This window comes from Cajanus cajan, chromosome 3 (assembly GCF_000230855.2).
Source record: "Cajanus cajan strain Asha chromosome 3, NIPB_CcT2T_4, whole genome shotgun sequence".
In the NCBI taxonomy this organism is placed as follows: domain Eukaryota; kingdom Viridiplantae; phylum Streptophyta; class Magnoliopsida; order Fabales; family Fabaceae; genus Cajanus; species Cajanus cajan.
The window spans coordinates 80,220,333-80,229,569 of NC_138519.1; positions in this window are offsets into that span (position 1 = coordinate 80,220,333).

Below are 9,237 nucleotides of genomic sequence, written 5' to 3' on the forward strand. Positions count from 1 at the left end.
GATTGCTTTAATTCAAAAACCATCTCCTGGAAACTCAACATCTGCCTCATCTTATGTTAATAATTTCGCATCTGTTTCATCTTGTTCCACTCATCCTACATCATCCCCAGGTATTTGTTATTTCTTCATTAACAACACACACACACACTAGCCTCTTGGATCCTTGATTCAGGAGCTACTGATCATGTCTCATCTTCCTTGTCACATTTCCAATCTTATCATCAAATTACTCCTATTTTAGTCAAATTACCAAACGGGCATCAAGCCCATGCTACTCACTCGGGTGTAGTGCAATTTTCTCCTTCATTTGTCTTGTCCGGCGTGCTTTATATTCCCTCTTTTACCTTCAATTTAATTTCCATTTCAAAACTTGTGTCCACTACTCATTGTAAACTCATTTTCTCCTCCACTTCATGTACATTACAGGATACAATGACTCAGGTGAAGATTGGTATAGTTGATGTAAAGGATAGGCTTTACCATCTTACACCCAACCACATTATACCCCACTCCATTTATTCAAGTGTTATTCAACCTAAATGCAATGAAGTTCCCATAGATTTGTGGAATTTTTGCATGGGTCACCTTTCCTTTAAACGTTTACAACTTATGCAGTCATGTTATCCTTTCTTATATAGCAATAAAAATTTCACATGCAATACTTGTCATTATGCCAAACAAAAGAAATTGCCATTTACTTCTAGTCATTCTCATGCATCTCATTCTTTTGATTTACTGCATATAGACATATGGGGTCCATGCTCAAAGGTCTCCATGCATGGTCATCGTTATTTTCTTATGATCGTGGATGATCACTCTCGCTTTACATGGATTTATCTCATGCATACAAAATCTGAAACTCGCACTCATATTGCCAATTTTGTTGCATATGTTGAAACCCAATTTGACAAAAAGATTAAAACAATTCACACGGATAATGGATATGAATTTCTCATGCATAATTTCTTTTCTTCTAAAGGCATAATTCATCAAACTTCTTGTGTTGAGACTCCAGAACAGAATGGCATCGTTGAACGAAAATATCAACATCTTTTAAGTGTTACACGAGCTCTTTTGTTCCAATCAATTTTTTTGCAAAATTTTTGGTGTTTTGATTACCTCATGCTACATATTTAATTAACCGCATTCCCACACCTTTTTTAAACAACACCTCCCCTATGAAATTTTACATGGCAGCCCATGCAATGTTTCCACTTTACGGGTTTTTGGATGCTTATGTTACATCAGCACTCTAAAAGCACATAGACAGAAACTTGATCCTCAAGCTCATCCTTGTGTTTTCCTTGGTTTTAAACCACACACAAAAGGATACCTTGTGTTTGACCTTCATACTCACACCTTCACTGTCTCATGCAACATCCTTTTTTATGAAAATCAGTTTCCATATCCATCTTTAAATATTGATATTACTACTTTCTTTTCCCCTTTTCCTCTTCCATTCTCATATGATAACACCTATATTGAACCTACCTCTCTCCTTCCCACCAACACTTCTCTTTCTCCTCCTGCCTTAACTTCTACAGATTCCTCTTCTTCTCCCACTACCAATACAACCTCTCTTCTTGACTTACATCACTCCACACGTATTAGACAACCTCCCTCTTACCTTCAAGATTATCATAGTGCCCTTACATCAACTACTGTCATTCCCTTATCAGGTATTCTTTATCCTATTCATTATATTTTTTCATATTCTTGTCTTTCACCGTCTTACCATCATTTTATTATGTTTATCTCTTCCAACACCGAACCCACTTCTTATGCTGAGGCTTCAAGACATGATTGTTGGGTTAAAGCTATGCAAGCTGAATTACTTGGTCTACAAATGAATCAAACTTGGATTCTTACCACGTTACCACCTCACAAAATTGCCATTGGATGTCATTGGGTATACAAAGTCAAATATAAATCTAATGGATCCATTGAGCGTCACAAAGCTCATTTAGTTGCAAAGGGTTATACGCAAAGGGAAGGGCTGGATTTTCTTGATACTTTTTCACCTGTAGCTAAGCTTACTACAGTGCGACTATTACTTGCACTAGCCGCCATCAATAACTGGCATCTTAAGAAACTTGATGTTAATAATGCATTCTTGCATGGCGAGCTTCATGAAGAGGTATATATGCAGGTCCCTGTTGAGAATTCTGTTGAAGTACTTTTATTTATAATTATAGATTAGGTTACTTCCCTCAACGGACTCAAACACGGCAAGTGTACCGGCCGTACAAGTAGTAAAAATATCGTATCCACAGGGATTAGAAGGTAAACTAAGCATTCATTGGCTACTTGTGACTTGAGAACAATCCCAATAAATATGAATGTGAATTTAAGAACAAAACTACTGGAATTGTTAAAACACAAATAAATGGATTAGAAATGAAATGGGGTGAGAAATGGCAAAATGGACACTTGAAGTTGTGGGGGTTTGATTTCACCAAAGAAACACTAGTGAATCCTATGTCTCTTGTTACATTCATTGTTCAGTCAACCATAAATTTACTCAGACCTAATTCCTTAGAGAAAGAGCCTAGGTGCAAAATATTGAATATCAATCCCTTGAGTACTCAATACCTCCACCTGCATTACCGGTTAGGGTTTTAAGACTACTAATGGGTCAAGCCCTATCCCTAGGTACAATTCCCACTAGGCATATGTTCAAAACTAGTTTCAAGGATATTTTCCAATACTCAATGAAACCTTAAATCATGCAAAGGGTGATCAAGCCAAAGCAAGCATTAAGCATGGAATCATACACAACAAGGAATGAAACAAAACATATATAACATTAAACACAAAAGGATTACAATAGAGTTTGTTGGTTACATCAAAACCCCAATACAATGGATAGAACCTCTCAAAACAAAGAGGGGAAAACTAAAATAGAGATGGAAGAGGAAAGGAAGAACCGAAGGAATGATCCACCGTGGGAGGCTTCCGAAGCCTGAGAATCCCTCCTGCAGCGCTCCTGGAGGCGCCCCTGGGCGAATGAGGGAGAAAACCCTCGAAATTTTCCTTTTATGCAGCCTGAGGAGACAAATTAGGGTTATTGCGCCCGGCGCGTTACACTTCGCGCCCGGTGAGGGATTCCCCTGATGCTCAATGTGCTCGCGGCCTTGAATTGCGCCCGGCGCAATTCTAAATTGCGCCCGGTGCGAGGTTTCCAAAGGCTGAGAGTACTCTATTTTATGCCCGCCCGGCGAGATTAATACGGCGCCCGGCGCGGTTGCCTGCTCTGCTCCTTAATTCTTTTGATTTCCACTCCTTTAGCCTTGTTATCCTCAATTCTCTACTTGAATACCTGCATATACAAAAGAAACCAAAATGAGAACAATTAAAATGCAATGATACAAAGAATGGAAGAATTTGATCATTAAATCTTGTATAAAAACAAGTATAATTTAGGCTCATCAAATTCCCCCAAACTTAGAACCTTGCTTGTCCTCAAGCAAAAGGTAATTAATCAAGCAGATAACAAGCAATGCATGTGTGTCAAATTCCTTATTCTTGGTTCACTTACAATTTCATTTCACAAGCATGAACCTTAAACGAATTTTCAGCCACAATTATTGCAATGGAACATGACAATGTGCAAACAAAAGTTTCAAAAGAGATCAAAGAACTGAGAAAAGCTAATGACTATCTATGAATGCATCCTCACTAGGAAAGTGTTTCTCTCTATGCACACTAGTGTATAGGGGTGAGTGTTTCTCTCATATCTACTACTCACGCCACAGGATTCAACTTTGCTCTTTGTTTCCAAATGAAACCAATGGTAATACACATGCAGGCACTTATCACAAGGGCTTTATTAGGGCAATTTAAGGTAATTAGGGTCAAGCATAGCGGTTTCATGGTTTTTCAAGGAATAAGGGTGCTATAGCTTAAGAGAGTACTTGAAATTTCTTCAATAATTTCTTTCTCCATACCCCAATGTATCATTTTAGCACAGGCCCTCGACCAATTCCAGCCATTAGCCTTTATATGATGCATCTGTACACTTTTGCATCTTATTTCATTTTTTTTTTCCCGACCACATACTTCTTCTTTCTCAAATTTCTTCATTCTTCAACTCCCCCAAACTTATTTGATGTCATCAATATACTCTCTTAACCAAAACAAAGGTTTATGGTTAATTTTTCAAAGTTGGGATAAGTGGAAGGTTGAGTGTTTAAGCTTAGGAAGATATGGGTCAAAAGAAAAATAAATATGGCTTTTTGGCTTAGATGGTTATCAAAATATAGAAATGCCTTGATCATGTAATTGCACTACACTAGCAAACCACCCGGGAAACTCAAGCAAAGTCTATCATGCAACATAAGTGTAGTTTCTCTCATCAGTATTTAGGCTCAGACCTCACTCGGTTGGCATCCACAGATTATCACACTCAACTCAGTCTATGATCAACATTGAAACCCGTATGCAACTAATCATGAACTAAAGCTCTAATATGACTTGAAAATGTCTAAAGTACACACACCATAAACATCAAGCAAACCTCAATCCAAAATTGATCACATACAAAACAAGTATTCAACAAGATTAAAACCATGCTCTAGCAGGATATTCAAAAAGATGTACCAACCAGAGTAATCCAAAAACAATTAAAATACTGAAAATAACAACAGAAAAATAAATTGCAAACAGAGGTGAACTAAGGTGAGCTTCATCTATTTCCATCAAATTTGGTCATCTTCCTCAGTAAGTGCTCAACCGCATCTGCATCAGCAGCTCCACTCCCCCACATTTAGAAGCCTGGTCCCCAGGCCAACCAGTATATGCCTGCAAGTCCTAGTAACCAGAAGTTGTGAAAGAGTATAATCATGAAGAACATGGTGAGCATTGTATACAATGATGACCATACAATTATATCAAAAATGAAGAACAACTTAGACCAAAATTAACCACAAAGAAACATGCTTGAAAACAGAGAAATATAGGTTCAGGAGAGTGCTCGCGCCGGGCGCAGCACAAACTCGCGCCGGGCGCCATATCAGTAAAAGGCCAACGAGGTTCAAATTCTGATACCGCGCCGGGCGCAGAACAAACTCGCGCCGGGCGTGGTACTCTGAAATGGTTACATTTTGCCTAAATTTGCTTTGAAGGGAGCCTTGTAACCAACCAGAACCAGAATTACCTCATATCTCACACTCCAAACAAAGTATTGTCGCCACCGGCCCGAAACGGGCTTTCGGCAATCGCGAAGGATGGTTGGACTCTTTTATTTGTTTAAAAATATGGATTGCTAGAATGACTTATTCTCGAACTGAGACCTTGTCAAACGAGCAATTTTATTAAAAGGCTCACCAATCCATGTTTTTCCCAAGCGGGACCCTCCATGGATTAGCGGTTTTCATAAAAAAGAAGGGTTCATGGAGTCGCCACCAATGTTTTACTCAAAACATTAGAAAAAGAAGTTTAAGGCAATCGATTCAAAAATCGACTTCGGCCATGACAACCAGAGTCGGGTAAGGGAGTCGGTTACGCGTGGGGAAGGTGTTAGCACCCCACAGCGCCCCTTTCGGGTTCCCTATGACAGATTATTTCTAAAAATAATAGTGCGAAATTACTAAATTACCCCTATTTATTCTAAACAATTATAACTTAACTATCTACATGATGACAGTTAAATATACACACAGAAAGCAGTAAAAGGAAGGACTTAAGAAGAAACCTTTGAAGCGTGCTTTTATATTCAAGTAAAACTGGGAAGCTTTTTGGCGTTCCCTCGCTCTACAAGCCTGCTCGCTCCCTCCTAGAAAATTTTAACTATGGAAATCCGGAGGATTTCCCTTCTACTAAGTTCGAATCTCCAAGCTAAATGCTCGGAATTCCAGAACTTCGTCGGATCGACTCCCAGAGAGATTTCTAGGGCAGAACACTGCTCAAAAACCCCAGAATACTCAAGGAGGGAGTCAAAACCGTGTGTAGAAGTGTGGAAGGACGTCCAAATGACCTCCTATTTATAGGGATGGGGCTCAATACGGCCCCTGGGTTCAATACGGCCCGTATTGCATTTTTGCACTTCAATACGGCCGTATTGAATTCAGTACGGCCGTATTGAAGCACCGACACTTCAATACGGCCGTATTGAATTCAGTACGGCCGTATTGAAGCACCAACACTTCAATACGGCCGTATTGATTCAATACGGCCCGTATTGTAGTGCAAAACATGCAATACGGCCGTATTGAACTCAAGGGAGGCCGTATTGAGCTTCAATACGGCCGTATTGGTTTCAGTACGGCCGTATTGTAGTACAAAATGTGCAGTACGGCCGTACTGAACTCCAAGGAGGCCGTATTGAGCTCTAGACCTCCCACTTTCTTATTTTTTGCTACTCTAAGACCTCTAAACCTACAGATAGTCATCCTATGGTCTTCTGGGAGTCCTTCTGGCTGACTTTCCTTTGATCTTCGAGAGTCTTCGAGTCTTATTTCCGTCCTGGACAATTTTAGGGGTCTACAGCTGCCCCCCCTTTACTTAGTCGGACGGCCTTTTGGTGTACCGGCTGACAAGTAAAGGAGTTGACCCAATTGTCCGGGTGATGTGCCGACCTTCTGACTTGTAATGTCTTCCGGTGGAAAATTGTTGAGTAGCCTCTCCAGGTGAGTGCATACCTCGGCGCTTCTGACATCCTCGGTAGCTGAGTTTACCCTCTCCAGGGTCAACTTCACTCGATGCCCGAGCCGGAAGTTGAACACTGACGTGCCTCTGGCGACGCTGGTGATTGAGTACCGTCTCTCCAGACCTAGCCTCACTTGACGCCCGAGCCGGAAGCTAGACACCAATGTGTTAACATCACACTGATGATTAAGTATTGCCTCTCCAGGCCCAACCTCACTCGCCGCCCGAGCCGGAAGTTGGACACCAACGCACCTCTGATGACGCTGATGGTTGAGTACCGTCTCTCCAGACCTAGCCTCACTCGACGCCCGAGCCGGAAGCTAGACACCAGTGTGTTAACATCACCCTGATGATTGAGTACCGCCTCTCCAGGCTCTGCCGCTTAACATTTGGCAGTTGAGTTTGCCCTCTCCAGGGTCTGCGTCTTAACATCGGCAGGTGAGTTTACCCTCTCCAGGGTCTGCGTCTTAACATCGGCAGGTGTGTTTACCCTCTCCAGGGACTGCGTCTTAACATCAGCAGGTGAGTTTACCCTCTCCAGGGTCTTGAGATGATTTTTGTCTCCACAGTCCACTATGCTGCTTCGACAGTTTTTTTTGATTTTGTGCCGCTGAGGGCTGGATAACGCAGGGATCCGTCTAGGGGATGTGCAGTCATTCATAGGTTCCTGTGCCCCAACTTGCATTGCATTGTTGGTACCCATGGGGAATTTCTGAATCCTTGGGGTGTGGACACAGATGCTCTCTCTTTGAGTTGAGCGATGCCTTATGTTTGGCTGACGTCCTTTGACGTTGGTGGAGTATCCCGGTTGTCCTTATTCGGGTATCTCTTTTCAATTTTTTGATTTTGTAGCCTCTGTGTAGGCTGTTATCCACTAGGGAATTCTGTCATTCATTTCTTGACTGGCCTCTTCTGTTAGGCAGATAATCTTGATGTTCAGTGCTTGGCTGGATGCCGCATTCCGCTTGGGGAATATTTATTGAGATTTTTTTTTTATATTTTTTATTTTTTCTCCTTTTGTAGGGATGCCTCTTGAGTAGGCGATTGGGGATTTGGGGATCTTATGTATCCCAGAGTATTATTTAGGAAGCCTCTACAGGCTTAGTCTCACTCAACGCTTGAGTCGGAGAGTTATCTTCCACTGAAGAAGTTTTAAAGTCCTTTGACTTGAATATACTGCTTGGATGATCATACTTCCATTGGAGATTTTGACGATCTTGCTTGATAGCTCTTGCTGGGGATTTTGAATCCAAGAGCATGAGTTGAGGTTCCCTCTGGGGAGTATTATTTCTGCGAGCCTCTCCAGGCTCAATTATTCTGTTTTCTGAGGAGTATTGTTTCGGCAAGCCTCTCCAGGCTCGGTTATTCTGTGCAATCTTTTTGTTGGATTTTCTATATCCTTGCCTTTTTCATTTTCGGCTTTTTCTGTATTTTGCCTCTTCTTCTGATTTGGCTTTTGCTGACTGCTGTCATACACAAGCAATTTTCTATTTTTCTATTTTATGCGATTGCTTCATGATAAGGTCTTTGAATGTGCAACTAATGTGTGTGATGCACGAAATGCAAGCTTTATTATATATATTTTTTTTTAGAAAGATGAATGGCTCTCCCTATCCTCTTCTTCTATTTAGAGGAACTTCCGTCATTGACGCGAGGGAAAATTTTCGTGAGCCTTTGAATGCAGGAGTTTAAAGATTTTATAGGAACCCCTCCAATTTTCTTTTATTGACCGATTATTAAGAGAGTTTCGTACAATTTTTGGAAACATCAATTTAAAGGCATAATCACATGGTCAGGAGAGAAAAGAAACAAATGGATATTTTATTGATATTCACAAATGTTTATACAGAAAGGTTTACAAAGGGATTTTCTGAAGAATGGCTGGCCAGGGTAGGCTGTACATTTTTGGCTTAAACAATTACATCTGTGATTGCTGCCCTTCCCGTTCCCTAGTTGCTTCGGGTGAGATGCCTGAGCCAGGAGTGTAGATGCTGCAAGACGCTTGCTTCTAGAAGATTATCACTTGAAACGCCTTTTCGGTTTTCGATTCAAGTGATCGTTGCTTGCTTTACTTTTTGCATCTTATTCTTTTGCCCTTAATTTTTGCCTAGGACATGTCCTAGCGGGGATAATTTTGCCTTTGTTTTGCCTAGTACCCTTGTACTGGCGGGCTTTTCGTTTTGCCCTAACTTTTGCCTAGGATGCCCTTTTTGGGTTTTCATCCTAGCGGGCTGATGCAAGCAACGTCTTCAAGCATAATACTTCTTTACCATGTCAGCGTTGACCGGGTATCGAAGTTCTTCTCCGTCCATGTCTGTGAGAATCAATGCTCCTCCGGAGAAGGCTCGTTTCACTATGTATGGTCCTTCGTAATTTGGGGCCCACTTTCCGATTTTGTCCTTTTGAGCTGGTAGCAATTTCTTCATCACCAGCTCTCCCTCATGGTAGATTCGAGGATGGACTTTCTTGTCAAAAGCCTTTTTGATCTTCCTTTGGTAGGCTTGACCATGGCATATGGCGTTCAGTCGTTTTTCTTCGATAAGGTTCAATTGGTCGTATCGACTTTGAACCCATTCTGCCTCGGAAAGTTTT